Source organism: Tubulanus polymorphus, chromosome 5, assembly GCF_964204645.1.
Source record: "Tubulanus polymorphus chromosome 5, tnTubPoly1.2, whole genome shotgun sequence".
In the NCBI taxonomy this organism is placed as follows: domain Eukaryota; kingdom Metazoa; phylum Nemertea; class Palaeonemertea; order Tubulaniformes; family Tubulanidae; genus Tubulanus; species Tubulanus polymorphus.
Genome location: NC_134029.1, coordinates 14,981,726 through 14,998,084, shown reverse-complemented (window position 1 = coordinate 14,998,084; position 16,359 = coordinate 14,981,726). Strand labels below are relative to the sequence as shown.

General features: G+C 37.5%; 2 long non-coding RNA genes across 3 annotated transcripts; one reads left to right on the top strand and one right to left on the bottom strand.

Annotated features, from left to right (window-relative positions):
* The first annotated feature begins 5,267 nt into the window (after positions 1-5,267).
* On the top strand, positions 5,268-7,019 carry LOC141906160 (uncharacterized). Of its 2 annotated transcripts, XR_012619313.1 has the most exons (6): positions 5,291-5,307; positions 6,038-6,107; positions 6,222-6,267; positions 6,347-6,429; positions 6,521-6,624; positions 6,912-7,019. It is a non-coding gene; the product is annotated as an uncharacterized LOC141906160 (long non-coding RNA). The 2 variants fall into 2 exon arrangements; XR_012619312.1 differs by having other exon boundaries at positions 5,268-5,307; positions 6,038-6,267.
* A 512-nt stretch (positions 7,020-7,531) lies between these two features.
* On the bottom strand, positions 7,532-8,752 carry LOC141906409 (uncharacterized). Its single transcript, XR_012619327.1, has 3 exons — positions 8,451-8,752; positions 8,014-8,183; positions 7,532-7,650 (listed from the first exon to the last, which is right to left on the bottom strand). It is a non-coding gene; the product is annotated as an uncharacterized LOC141906409 (long non-coding RNA).
* Positions 8,753-16,359: the final 7,607 nt, after the last annotated feature.

The following is a 16,359-nucleotide window of genomic DNA, read 5'->3' as shown; positions in this document are numbered from 1 at the left end:
AAATAATGAATTATCGCGGGCGTTAAAACCAAAATATTGAATTGTTGCAGGCGATAAAACCAAAATATTGAATTGTCGCGGGCGACAAAACCAAAAAAAAAATTGTCGCAGGCGACAAAAACAAAATATAAAACCAAAATAATGAATTGTCGCGGGCGACAAAACTAAAAAGAAGGATTGTCGCGGGCGACAAACCAAAATAATGAATTGTCGCTGGCGATAAAACCAAAGTTATGAATTGTCGTGGGCGATAAAACCAAAATATTGAATTTTTCGCGGGCGACAAAACCAAAATATTGAATTGTCGCGGGCGACAAAATCAAAATCATTGTTTTCTCGCGTTATTTTAGTTTTGTCGTTTTGTCGTAATGTCGCCCTCATTTGCATATTCGTGTTTTTTTATCGTATCAGCCACCATACTTAAGCCTTAAGGTCGCGTAAAACTCGATAAACACTTCAAGCGACACAGCGAACGATCTCCTTTCCTCCACAGCGAACGCTTACTCCGAATGTCAAGTGTGAGTCCAGCCTACGGATAGGAGTGTGTTGTATACTTGTATTTAGTAAATACCTTGTGGATTTGACAATGATCGGTATGTCCTGTAGGAAATATAGAGTATTGATGGTATTGATAAAGAGGTTGAAGCCCGCGGCCGAATAAAGTAATATATTTCTTAATTTTGATACCTCGTCGACGTAACAGCTTTTCTCCGTTATATCTCTTGTTTAGTTTAGGCCTACGACTCCCCGGTACACTTATGATTTATCTAAGTAAATACACGGTTAATTTGGTAAAGAAAAATAGGTATTGCTAAACTAACTGCTTGACGCCCGCAGCCAAATCACTGGTAGTTATAAATTAATTTGTACTCGATTTAATTCTCATGATGAGGAGAAACTCGCAGCTGATCCCCGGAACGACGATGTAGTAACACACGTCGATTCGTCGATGTTTACGGCTCGACAGTGCTTTTAAAATCTAAAGTAGTAAATTTCCAGTGTATCGGTAATATGATTTGATGAGGAAAATGGGCTATTGTTAAAATCACTGTTTGAAGACCGCGACTGAATGTGAAGTCTGCGGCAATAAATTAGTTCATTTATACTTGAATTGATAATCGAAGTGACAGTCGGTCTGCGGGTTGATTTCGGGATGACGACTCGAAAAACATGTCGCCCCATTGAATGTGGCTAAATTTTCGATGTTTACAGCCCGACAGCGCTTTTGTAACGACGATTCGTGAAAAAACACGCGGGCTATTTGTAGATCACAGTGAGCTGAACAATATTATATGGATTGTATATGAAACAGCGGTAAGGTAACAAAGCCTATGTTCTTTTGGTAAAAATAGTGTGGAAGAAAATAATAATAATAATAATCACGCGGATATCAATAGGGTTTTCTGTGAAATAACAGAAAACCCTAATAATAATAACAAGAAACACGCGAATCTCAATAGGGTTTTCTGTGATGTAACAGAAAACCCTAAATATAGCAGCAAAGCAGCGATAACGGGTTTTCTGAGCAGGCGTGCTATTCATAATTTGAAAAGTGGATAAAAGAAATATATCAATACGGGACACGAATTTGATGTGTCAAGTCACACCAATGCGGTTTAACATAACATAATTTATAGTTATAGTCAAATTGGGGGTTACTCGGGTCGTTTAGTTGTCTGTGGAGTCGAGTAGAATGGTTACCCGTCTGTAATATTGGTTACGGAAACGACTCGTCAGCTTGATGAGTTGTATGTATTATGATTGTGCGCCACCTGCATTTTCCGAAATAATGTTCATATAATTATTTGAAGGGACGATTGAAATCAATTATCAACGTACATCTGAATATGTAATAGTCCTTAGTAAGTTTCTGTTGCAGAGGGCATAGAAAAGATTTTGAAATTATTTAATTAAAATATAAATTTTATTTACGAAAAATAAACTATTATGTTCAGTACAAATTGAAAATTCATAGTGTATTTTTAAGAACAAGCTTACATAGCTTACAGAATACATCACGTACATTTGAATTTTATAAGTGATGGGTAAAAATCAACGTGTGACAGAAAAAAATGTAGTTAATCATTTAACAATATCGAAATATGTGCTCTCTTTTTAAACTTATGGAGCGATACGCAATTAATCACATGGCCTGTATTAAAAGATAGAACATACAAATTGGATATTTATAAGCGGAAACATGTGAACAGAAACTAAAACTTTGATGTCAGTGACCAGTAGTATGGAATTACACAACGACAATTGGCTTTAAACTCATCAAACAGAGAGATGTGTACGTCAAAGACTTCCGCAAATGTGAAAAACTGTATCTCAAATGGACTAAACTACGCTTGGATTTATCTTACTTTCAAAGATGCATGGAATTACGAATCTGCCCAAAGTTTTTATTATTCAAACCTCCGAAACTGAGAGCGTATGCAAGTAATGATAATCTCAAACTCGAAATCTTGAAGAATCAAATCGAAAATGTTAAAACCGAATTATCTAAAACCAACAGTAAATTGAAGAAAATCAAATCCGATTTATGCGAGAAATTGACCTGGATTCAAACAATCATTTGGCTCACTAGACTTAACCAGAAAGGCAGGAAACTAACTTCGGAAACACAGCAACGTCATGAACGCAAGCTTTTAAACTTGTGGAAAGATCAGCGCCAGCACCCAGCACCGGATTGCTTAATCAATAGATCAAATTATCAACTATCCCTAGAAGAAACTGAGATACTACGTTACGGCTTAAAGCATCACATTCTTCCGAAAAATATCAACGAAATCGACCTTAAATCACGTATTGAAAAAACTGTTTACCACAAAAATAGGACTATATCTGGCGGCGAACCGAATGTGAATAACTCTTTCCTTGAAAGTATTAGACATGCGACCATCTCATTTATCAACAGCGCTAAATCAGTATGTGGCTCGACCTGGAACCGACGTTTCTACCGTACGATTGAAAAACTTCGAAAAAACAAGGACATTAAGATCTGCTCATTTGACAAAGGCAACGGCATTGTTATTTTGGACTCTAACGAATATTTCGATAAATTAGATAAAATTGTATTTGATAAAAGTAAATTTACTGAAATCAAAAATGTGAGAAAGAATCACCCTGTCATATCTAATGAAACCAAAATCTGCGGATTTCTGAGAAAACATGTGAAACAGTATGTAAGTTCAGAAATATTTGATTCTATCTACCCAAGCGGTAGCCAACCTGGTAAATTATATGGTTTGTGCAAAGTGCATAAAGATAACTTTCCATTTCGACCCGTTGTATCAATGATCGACACTGCTGAATATAACCTGCCCAAATATCTCGATAAAATCATTAAACCACATATACCGTCTAAATTCATGTTAAATAGCACTTGGGAGTTCCTTAAAAAACTGAAACAATTCGTTTTTAAACCTTCTGATATTCTAATAAGTTTTGATGTAGAGTCACTTTTCACTAATGTTCCATTGAAAGAAACCATTGATATAGTTTCCGATTATATATATGCTTCCGACTCTAAACCTACATATGATCAGGCTACATTCAAAGAATTACTTAAAATCGCAACTTCGGGTTTGTTTATGTACAATGATCGTATTTTCAAGCAAGTTGATGGGGTCACCATGGGCAGCCCCTTAGGCCCAACCTTAGCGAACTTTTGTCTTGCCCATTTTGAAAACTTGCTCCTCTCCAAAACTAATTACAAACCGACATTATACCTGAGATACGTGGACGATATTTTCGGCATATTTCGAAATGTATCCAGTTATAGACTATTTTTTGAAGAATTGAATCGCCTCCATTCTAACCTTAAATTCACTTTTGAACTAGGTCCTAATCTATTACCTTTTCTCGATACCGAAATACAAACTCCGTTAGAAACCGGTAGTGACTTTATATCTCGAGTGTACAGGAAAGCTTCCAACACAGGCCTACTTTTGAACTTCAACGCCATGTGTCCGTATAAATGGAAAATAGGACTCATCAATACCATGCTTTTTCGTGCCTACAATATTTGCAGTGATTGGACCATCTTTTCAGAAGAAATCAATTTCTTGAAAAATCTGTTTAAATCTAATGCGTTTCCTATTCATGTCATCGATCAATGTATTAATAGATTTTTGAAATCAAAACAGAACTCAGAACCTCAACCGAAACCTGTTGAAGATGGAATTGATCTATTCATTTCATTACCGTATATTGGTAACCCGTCAATCCTATTTGCCCGAAAATTTAAAATATCTATTTAAAAGGAATTTTGAAATCAACTTGAAATGTGCATTCACTACGACCAAAATTAAGAATTTTTTCTCTTTGAAATGTGCTACCCCTAAATCGCTGAAGGCTAAAGTCATATATAAATTTAATTGTTTATGTGATATAAACACTTCCTATATTGGGAAAACTAAACGACATTTGGCCATCAGGATTAAGGAACACAGATCAAAGACTTCTGCGATTGGACAACATCTCGCAATTTGTCACACTTGTGATCAGGAATTCAGTAACAACAAATTCAAAATTCTAGACAAAGGTTCATCTGATCTCGACTGTAAAATTAGGGAGGCCCTGTTTATTAAAGCGCAACGACCCTCTTTAAATCAACAATTATTTCAAAACGGCTCATCCTTTATCCTAAATGTATTCAAATAATTAGTTTGTAATTAAATACTTGGTTTGTAATTTGCTTAGAATTTAGCACTTGTAATTTTGTAACTTATGTTGTATATAAACCTGTAGTTTAATCATTTGATTCACTTGTATTTCACCTGATGAGGGGATATGATCCCGAAAACGTTCGTGTTAATAAACTGTATTTACTCATTAGAAAATGAGGTTTTTAATGTTATCGCTTCTATGGTTATTCAACAAACATTATTAAAGAATGTTTCAAACAAAATGCTTTATATAACGACATGAATAAACTTGCTTTACAAAACAAGAAAGTACATTTTGAACTTTTGAATGGTCGAATCCCATTTATTCACAGTAACCTGTGATGTGGCGATCCTCGGAGCCATCATTCTTGATGACGTCACTAACAAGTGGTCACGGCCGTCGCGTGCACTCATTTCTTTGAAAATCTAGCTTCCTCGCGGAGCGGGACCTGGTGACGCTGCGCCCCGCCCCCTTCGCGCTGAGAAATATCTTATTCCCAGTCAGCAAAGACAGGTTCTAAAGATCATAGAGCGCATCGCTGGAGGGTTTCCGATCCAATTTGAATTGGTGCGGTGGCGCTCTCAATGCGGAAGTTTTTGTGAATTTTTCAGTCGGCGACGGACGTTTATCGTTGTAAGTGATGTAATATGTAAAAAAATGCAGGGAAACCTATCTCAATTTGTTTTTAGCGATGCAGCGGAACTAATAAGGAATATTTTGATATATAACAATAACATTAGTCATTACTATAGTACACTATCCCTGATGGAATAATAAGCTCCACTCGACAAACTCGTTCCCGTGCATTTTTATCTCTGTTTCAGCACACACACAGCCCCTCTACCATCAATGCCTAACCCCTGTTCGACCAACTGTGGGCGTTTTCCTTTGAAACATAAGCCTAATTGTAAAAGATAAGCATTAATCTATGTTAATGCTGCATCTTTATCATGAAACCTAAGAAAGATTATTCTATTATTTAGGCCTATTCAAATTTTCTGTCCACTACCACGTGGAAATAATAAGACCCAGTCAAAATTGCGCATCACGCTTTGACCAAGAAATTGGTTCTAGGCTATAAATTTTACGACTCAAACGAATCTTTTCCTCAACAAAGCCGCTTTTAGTTTGATGCAAAATGAAATTTGCTTTTAAAATGTGTAACTAGGCCTAATCAAAAGGATATTTCAAAAGCAAACTTTGCCGGGCCAAGAGCCATATTGAATTCAATTTTTTCCGAACCATTATGCCTCTTTCATCATAACATTATTTATCCTATTTCAAGATCTTAGGCCTACAAGTAGAGAGAGGGCCTACGTTGGGTTCAAATCGGAATTTTAAGATTTATTTCATTTAATTCCAGGTTTTCACTGTAGATTATCAAAGACATGTGGCGTTGTGGGAGTTCATGGTTGTTTGATAATCCATTATTTGTAAGTGTAAGGCTATTTGAGGGATTTGAAACCGACATTTTGTAAATTTTGTAGCTTTATTACGTTTAATTCAAGATGTTTATCATGACATGTTTCATTTCGGGGGTTTGTCAGCGAGTTGGTATGCTGTCGGCAGAAGTAGTTTGATAATTCGTTTCATGTAAGTAAACAGCTATTTGAAGGATTCGAAACCGAAATCTGTATTGTGAATTTTTTAGTTGTATTTTGTTTGATTCTAGGTGAATAGGACATGATTCATTTTGGGAGTTTGTCCGCGAGTTTGTATACTGTCAAATGAAGTGTCTTCGTCAATTTGTCGTATGTAAGTATCAATCTATAGGTTATATAGGCCCTATTAGGGGTTCGATACAGAAATTTGGTGAATTCCTCAGATTTATTTTAATTCATTCCAGGTTGTTATCAGAAAAATATGTACTTTATTTCATGTTAGTCTTTGATTGAAAACTAAAACTGGATGATAGTTCTAAATTTGATGTTGATTCACATGACCAATCTAGTAAGTATGGCTCACTCGTCTTTTAGAATAAGAGACCTATTGCATTAATCCTTAAATTCAAGTTGCTATACAACCTTTTATACAGATATTTACCTTATCAATATAAACATGTATTTGCCATTAGCCATACAATTCAGTAAAACTTTTCCCGTCCAGATTTTGAAACATCATTTGACTCAATTTTTCCTCCTAGAAAATTGCTTTAGCTCATTCCAATGTTCGCAGTAAAAGTGAATGTAGCATGTATGATTCCCATCCATCAATTTTGTCTTGTTTCGTATTTTTAGCGAAAATCTCGAAAAAGTCTGACGTCGAGGCAGGTGGTGGCCAGACAAAGACATATACTTGGGAAATATTTAAAGACGCATGGCAAGCACACTTATTGTTCACTTTTTCCTATCCTCATTTTGAAATTGAAGTATTGTAATAAACTATTGATTTATTTTTGTTGATCAACGCAACTAGTTTTGTTGTTTTCTTTCTTAATTTACATTTGAATTGGATGGTCATCTTGCGTAGGAGTCAGTTTGTCATCGAAGCAATACAGTCTAACTTGTTGACGTCTCAGATGCAGCGGGGCAGGGCGGTTTTTATATTGTGGACTTATCCAAATAACACTTACACAGCCCAAAGTGTTTCAGTGTGTAAACGGCATTATAAGACAGTGAGGAATTGAGTTTTAGTCACCTGAGCCCTCGGCTTGATTCGACCAAAAAGACCTTAACTGACTTCACAGAATTTGATTATGAGTCAAGGATTTTCTAAATTTCTGAATGCTTTCTCTGGTTTTAAGATCAATTCAAATTCAATCTTCAAAATATTTTATTGAAAGAATTTCTACTGAAATCAGATTTTGAAATGAAGGATATATCCAGGCAAATAATTATAGCAAAATCAACTGATGATCATCAAGGTGAAGTTTTCATTCATCTTCGGCTACTTTCTGTACCCCTGATGATTGAAGCATTTTGGTTACTCGCGCCAATTAGCCACAGTCGATTTTCATGCCATCTGACCTCTTTCCATCTGTAATTAAGCAATCAAATGTAAGAATTACTTAGGTAAGGAGCGAAATAATATATAGATATCTTAGGAGACTATTTGAAATCATGAGTTTGTTGTGAAAATCTATTGCTACAGTCTCGTAGAGCATAGACACCAAGCCACGTGGCATTGGTATTTTTAGGGCTATTCAGTTTACTCCAAAACAAGTCAATGATTAACATTAAAAAAGCTTCATATCAAGGGTATGTCGCAGGACTCGTGACGCCCATGAATTATCATCCCATAATTACAATGAATCCAATTCTGCATGTACGTTAGCACGACTGATTACTTATCCAAATATTGCATTCCAAAAAAAAATTACGCAAAGCGTCAAGTACTTACAGCATCTGAGACAGTTGCGCCTAAGTTAGCGTGTTAAGTTACGTCTTTGGCTGTCAATGTCGAAAAAGCCTAATTTTAAACATACATTTGCGCACTGTGGTTTAATATTCCTGCAAGAATCCGCAAAGGAATTGAAGACCGTAGTGCCCAGTTCATTCCACGAATAATAGCTGGAAAGAAAGTAATCAAAATAAATTGTCATGCACATTCAGTGTAAACCAGGCCATAACTAGCTGCTATTAAGGCATTCCACTGACTGGCTCTACCCATTATATTTAGGGCCTAAATCTATTCTAGGCGCATCCCCCAAAAAAGCTAGGCATTAAGTAAGTAGCCAACAATGATCATTGCTTCACCGAGTAGGCCTACTCATTTGCTACCATACTCATATTATTAAAGAAATCATTTAATACATTCCCTGGTTAACGGATTCTCACCTTAAAATACATCATAGAACTATAACGGAATATCCGTTATAGTTCTATGAATACATAAACTCTGCTGTCGTTGTCATCGATACGAGTCGTCAACTGAACGCGGAAGTAAAATTCCGTGTGGAAATTCCTACAATTTCTGTCCATATCACATTGATTTGACCCCGAAATCTTCAGGAAATGTAGCCAACGTAAATTGATTTACGAATAGAATTAATCAATTGACTCATTTTAGATATCATGGTTTCGTGAAATTCATTAAAGTCCTAAAACTCGCGATAAATTTAAGCCGAAAATGATTTCAACCAACCACCATGTTGTTTCATTAATAAAACAATTGTTGCGCGCCGGCGCTGTACTGTGATAACGCATGGTTTCACTAGGATTCGAACCCTCGACCTCTCAGTTGGGAGTCAAACACCTTATCCACCATGCCACAGGACAGGACGCTGTTTTTATCGTTAGTGGGAGTACCCGACAGGGCTAGTCGCGATTGCTACTATCATCCGGTGTTATCTTTCAGTAAGTAATTTTAAGTTTAAAATAGGACGGAGAGTGCATAGGTATAATCTACGCGGAGCGAATGCGTGTTATATTACTATCAGAATTCTACATTTCAATTAGAAGCAGTTAGTTGTCGAATCTGATAGGAGATGAATTTTATGTGCGAAAAAAAGTGGAAAATATGTAAATAATAATAATAACAATCAACAGAATTATAAAAGGGTTTTCGACGAAAGTCAGAAAACCCTAATAATTAGAAACACGTGAATCTCAATAGGGTTTTCTGTGATGTAACAGAAAACCCTAAATATAGCTGCAAAGCAGCGATAACGGGTTTTCTGCACAGTCTGAGAATCCTGTTCAACGGTGGATTTCGACAAAGCATTTGATAAGGCACAACATCAGCCATTACTAAACAGGCTATTAGGAAACAGTATCAATGATAGGTCGCCCAAATGGCTCAGCAGTTATCTCTGAATGAAAACTTGTAGCCGAAATCAACGGAACGCCTCATCTTGGAATAAGTCGGTCAAACTAGTGGAGTCACGCAAGGTAGTATCCTAAGTTGTCTTCTGTTTAATGTCCTGACAAATGACATACACAGTAATCCAACATATACCAGACCGAGTAAATTTCCAAATCGACCAAAAAACTTAATGTTCCAACCAGAAAATCTTGTTCGAATGAAAATAATTCTGTTAGATCGAACAATACGCTTTTTGCTTGAATCAAAAATTTTCTTCATTCTGACAAAAAATGTGTTCGAATAAAAAGCTATTCTATTGTTGAAATGAAAAATTGAGTGAAAACAATTTTTTCGAACGAATGTTTGAATGAAAACAATTCTGTTCGATTGAACGAAATACTTAATACTTTCGGTTCGGAGAAAAAACTTTTTTCAATATACTTGTTCGAACGAAAAACTTAATGTTCTGACAAGAAAATTCTGTTCAAATTAAAACGATTCTGTTCGATTGAACGATTGTTTGAACGAAAAACCTTTCGTTTGGACAAAAAAAAGTTTGTTCAACTTGGTTCTAACGATTTTTTCAAATTGGTTCAATCGAATAGAATATTATTGGTTCGAACGAAATAAATTTTGTTCAGACGAAAGAATTTTCAAGCGAAAGGTCTTTTGAACGAAAAAAAAGATATTTCTGGTGCTCCGCAGTAACTTAAAGCCGGACGTAGGTTGGTCTTGTGACACGATGCGATCCTCGCGTTGCATCACAAGTTTCGGTGCAAGTCGGTTGCGATACGATTGTGCGCGACTAGTTTCTGCCAGTCGCAAGAGCGCGTCGGCTGGTTGTGACAGTCGTGTCGCGTCACAGAAAGTAGAACACGTGCGACTTCTTGTGACTGGCGCTGCCGAAAGTCGCAACCAGTCGCAAGGGAGCGTAGGTCGATGAGTCGTGGCGACACAATCGTCGCTGGCGGTCGCAGTGATTGGCGTTGCAGTGAGTCACAAGTCGTCGCAAGGCCGACCTACGCCCTGCTTATCGGGTCGCATCGCAAGTTTCGGTTCAAGTCGGTTGTGATACGATTGTGTGCGACTAGTTTCTGCCAGTCGCAAGAGCGCATCGGTTGGTAGTGTCAGTCGTGTCGCGGAAAGTAGAACACATGCAACTCTTGTGACTGGCGTTGCTGAAAGTCGCAACCCCTCGCAAGGGAGCGTAGGTCGATGAGTCGTTGCGACACAATCGTCACTGGCGGTCGCTGTGATTGGCGTTGCAGTGAGTCACAAGCCGTCGCAAGGTCGAACTACGTCCTGCTTAAGTCATTAGGAATCAATGAAATACCAGTTTCATTTATGATGAAAAAACTCAATTTCAAAAAATCTTCATTTTTGGCAATAAAATTGATAATTGTGATTGATAGTTGCAAATCACAACCAGTTAATCACTAATTAACGTGCATTTTAATAAATCTGATTCCTCCTTTACAGTGCACTTAAGGTAGCTTTAACCTAGTAGAGGCTACTAGCCTATGTAGGCCTATGTATATGTGTAGGCCTAACATCCGGACAGATTGGTCGTAGGCCTATTGAATAACAACCCACCTAAATATCGTAAATTTTGTTTTGAAGTTCGATCCAATGAGTCCGTTAATAAACGCAACAATTATACTGTGTTTGTTTGAGACAGTAAAGCTCAGTACCGGTAGGCCTAAAGCCACGTAAAACTCGATAAACACTTCAAGCGACACAGCGAACGATCTCCTTTCCCCCACAGCGAACGCTTACTCGAATGTGACGAGTCCAGTATACGGAAAGGAGTGTGTTATATACTTGTATTTAGTAAATACCTTGTGCATTTGACAATGATCGGTATGTACTGTAGGAAATATCGAGTATTGATGGTATTGATATAGAGGTTGAAGCCCGCGGCCGAATAAAGTAATACATTCTTTTATTTTGATACCTCGTCGACATAACAGCTTTTCTCCGCTATATCTCTCCGGCGTGTTTCGTCTAGGCCTACGACTCCCCGGTATACTTATGATTATCTTAGTAAATACACGGTTAATTTGGTAAAGAAAAATAGGTATTGTTAAACTAAATGCTTGAAGCCCGCAACCAATTCACTGGTAGTAATAAATTAATTTGTACTCGATTCGATTCTCATGATGAGGAGAAACTCGCAGCTGATCCCCGGAACGACGATGTAGTGACACACGTCGATTCGTCGATGTTAACGGCTCGACAGTGCTTTTAAAATCTAAAGTAGTAAATTTCCTGTATATCGGTAATATGATTTGATGAGGAAAATGGGCTATTGTTAAAATTAGTTTTTAAAAACCGCGACAGACTGTGCAAATCTCTGGGTAATAAATTTGTTAATTTATGCTTGAATTGATAATCGATGTGACAAGAAACGTGCGGTATATTTCGTAAAGACGACTTAGAAAAACATGTCGGCTCTTTGAATGGGGGCTCAATTTTCGATGTTTACGGCCCGACAGTGCTTTTGTAACGTTGATTCTTCAAAATTCGCACGGAGTATTTGTAGATCGAAGTTAGCTGAATGATATCAGACAGATTGTATCGGCAACAGCGGTAATGTAAAAAAGCCTATGTACTTTTGACAAAAAAAGTGTGGAAAAAAATAATAATAATAAATATAGCTGCAAAGAAGCGATAACGGGTTTTCTGCACAGTCTTAGAATCCTGTTCAACGGTGGATTTTGACGAACCATTTGATAAGGCACAAAATCAGCCATTACTAAACAGGCTATTAGGAAACAGTATCAATGATAGGTCGCCTAAATGGCTCAGCAGTTATCTCTGAACGAAAACTTGTAGCTGAAATCAACGGAACGCCTCATCTTGGAATAAGTCGGTCAAACTAGTGGAGTCACGCAAGGTAGTATCCTAAGTCGTCTTCTGTCTAATGTCCTGACAAATGGCATACACAGTAATCCAAAATATACCAGACCGAGCAAATTTCCAAATCGACTTTTACACGCTGTTCGACCAAAAAACTTAATGTTCCAACAAGAAAATCTTGTTCGAATGAAAATAATTCTGTTTGATCGAACAATACGCTTTTTGCTTGAACCAAAATTTTTCTTCATTCTGACAAAAATGTGTTCGAATAAAAAGCTATGTTATTGTTGAAATAATGAAAAAAAAATTGGTTGAGCGAAAACAATTTTTTCGAACGAATGTTTGAATGAAAACAATTCTGTTCGATTGAACGAAATACTTAATACTTTCGGTTCGGAGAAAAAACTTTTTTCAATATACTTGTTAGAACGAAAAACTTAATGTTCTGACAAGAAAATTCTGTTCAAATTAAAACGATTCTGTTCAATTGAATGATTGTTCGAACGAAAAACCTTTCGTTTGGACAAAAAAAAGTTTGTTCAACTTTGTTCTAACGATTTTTTCAAATTGGTTCAATTGTATAGAATATTATTGGTTCGAACGAAATGAAGTTTGTTCCGACGAAAGAATTTTCAAGCGAAAGGTCTTTTGAACGAAGAAAAAAGATATTTCTGGTGCTCCGCAGTAACTTAAAGCCAGACGTAGGTTGGTCTTGTGACACGATGCAATCCTCGCGTTGCATCGCAAGTTTCGATGCAAGTCGCTTGCAATACGATTGTGTGCGACTAGTTTCTGCCAGTCGCAAGAGCGCGTCGGTTGGTTGTGACAATCGTGTCGCGTCGCAGAAAGTAGAACACGTACGACTCCATGTGACTGGCGTTGCTGAAAGATGAGGACGCCAGTGATATGACGACTGAGTTTCAAGTCGTCAAAACGTCACGATATGTCGACATATTCATGTCGAATTGATGCGATATATCGACATAAATATGGCGACTTGTCGAGTTGGAACGCAACAACTCGAGGCCCTTTATCGCTTCCGTAGATCTTTCATTAAGTAGGATCACTTGAATGATTGCTTTAATATCACTTTTAAAAAGAAGAATCTGCCAAAATGACCTTAATATTCGACACTATATCTACGGAAGCGATATGGGGCCTCGAGATGACGCGTTCCAACTCGACAAGTCGCCATATTATTGAATATGTCGATATATCGTGACGTTTTGACGACATATTTCGTTTTCACGACCACTTTCCTCGCGACAAGTCGACATATTCATGACGACTTGAAACTCAGTCGTCATATTACTGGCGTCCTCATCTTAAATTTAGACATGTCTTCAAATGACGGCTTGTCCGTGGAAAATGAGCAAATAAGCGAAATTTGTCGTGAAAACGTCACGATATGTAGACATATTCATGTGGACTTGACACGATATATCGCGATATATCGACATAAATATGGCGACTTGTCGAGTTTGAACGCGACAACTCGAGGCCCTTTATCGCTTCCATACTATATCAGATTAATCGACTTCAAAATAGGCGAAAGCATAAGTCTTTATAACATTATTAATTGGCCTAATTATTTAAAAGCTAATAATGTGGGCGACAAAACCAAAAAAATTAATTGTCGCGGGCGATAAAACCAAAATACTCAATTGTCGCTGGCGATAAAACCAAAATATTGAATTGTCGCGGGCGACAAAACCAAAAAAATGAATTGTCGCGGGCGATAAAACCAAAATAATGAATTGTCTCGGGCGACAAAACCAAAGTAATGAATTATCGCGGGCGATAAAACCAAAATATTGAATTGTCGCGGGCGACAAAAACAAAATATAAAACCAAAATAATGAATTGTCGCGGGCGACAAAACCAAAATAATGAATTGTCGCGGGCGATAAAACCAAAATATTGAATTTTCGCGGGCGACAAAACCAAAAGAATGAATTGTCGCGGGCGATAAAACCAAAATAATGAATTGTCGCGGGCGACAAAACCAAAATATTCAATTGTCGCTGGCGACAAAACCAAACTAATGAATTGTCGCGGGCGATAAAACCAAAATAATAAATTGTCGCGGGCGATAAAACCAAAAAAATGAATTGTCGCGGGCGATAAAACCAAAAAAATGAATTGTCGCGGGCGATAAAACCAAAATCATGAATTGTCGCGGGCGACAAAACCAAAATATTCAATTGTCGCGGGCGATAAAACCAAATAATGAATTGTCGCAGGCGATAAAACCGCGACAAAAAGAAAAAAAAATTGTCGCGGGCGATGAAACCAAAATAATGAATTGTCGCGGGCGATAAAACCAAAATATTGAATTGTCGTGGGCGACATAACCAAAAAATGAATTGTCGCGGGCGATGAAACCAAAATAATAAATTGTTGCGGGCGATAAAACCAAAATAATGAATTGTCGCGGGCGATAAAACAAAAATATTGAATTGTCGTGGGCGACAAATCCAAAAAATGAATTGTCGCGGGCGATAAAACCAAAATCTTGAATTGTCCCCATTGTCGCGTGCGACAAAACCAAAATAATGAATTGTCGCGGGCGATAAAACCAAAATAATGAATTGTCGCGGGCGATAAAACCAAATTATTGAATTGTCGTGGGCGACAAAATCAAAATATTGTTTTGTCGCGGGTGACAAAACCAAATTAATGAATTGTCGCGGGCGATAAAACCAAATTAATGAATTGTCGCGGGCGATAAAACCAAAATAATGAATTGTCGCGGGCGATAAAACCAAAATATTGAATTGTCGTGGGCGACAAATCCAAAAAATGAATTGTCGCGGGCGATAAAACCAAAATCTTGAATTGTCGCCAATGTCGCGGGTGACAAAACCAAATTAATGAATTGTCGCGGGCGATAAAACCAAATTAATGAATTGTCGCGGGCGATAAAACCAAAATAATGAATTGGCGCGGGCGACAAAACCAAAATTATGAATTGTCGCGGGCGACAAATCCAAAAAATGAATTGTCGCGGCAGAAAAACCAAAATCTTGAATTGTCGCGGGCGACAAAACCAAACTAATGAATTGTTGCGGGCGATAAAACCAAAATAATGAATTGTCGCGGGCGATAAAACCGCGACAAAAAAAAATTGTTGCGGGCGATAAAACCAAAATAATGAATTGTCGCGGGCGATAAAACCAAAATAAGGAATTGTCGCCGGCGACAAAACCAAAATTATTGTTTTGTCGTGTTATTTTAGTTTTGTCGTTTTGCCATAATGTCGCCCTCATTTGCATATACGTCATTTTCTTACGCATGGCCCTTATCAGCCACCACACTAAAGCCTTAAGGTCGCGTAAATCTCGATAAACACTTCAAGCGACACAGCGAACGATCTCCTTTCCCCCACAGCGAACGCTTAACCTAGTAGAGGCTACTAGCCTATGTAGGCCTTTGTATATGCGTAGGCCTAACATCCGGACAGATTGGTCGTAGGCCTATTGAATTTAACAACCCACCTAAATATGGTAAATTTTGTTTTGAAGTTCAATCCAATGAGTCCGTTAATAAACGCAACAATTGTACTGTGTTTGTTTGAGTCAGTAAAGCTCAGTACCGGTAGGCCTAAAGCCGCGTCAAACTCGATAAACACTTCAAGCGACACAGCGAACGATCTCCTTTCCCCCACAGCAAACGCTTACTCCGAATGTCAAGTGTGAGTCCAGCATACGGAAAGGATTATGTGTTATATACTTGTATTTAGTAAATACCTTGTGCATTTGACAATGATCGGTATGTACTGTAGGAAATATAGAGTATTGATGGTATTGATATAGAGGTTGAAGCCCGCGGCCGAATAAAGTAATATATTCTTTTATTTTGATACCTCGTCGACATAACAGCTTTTCTCCGCTATATCTCTTCGGCGTGTTTAGTTTAGGCCTACGATTCCCCGGTACACTAAAGATTTATCTTAGTAAATACACGGTTAATTCGGTAAAGAAAAATAGGTATTGTTATACTAACTCCTTGAAACCCGCAGCCAAATCAATGGTAGTAATAAATTAATTTGTACTCGATTTGATTCTCATGATGAGGAGAAAC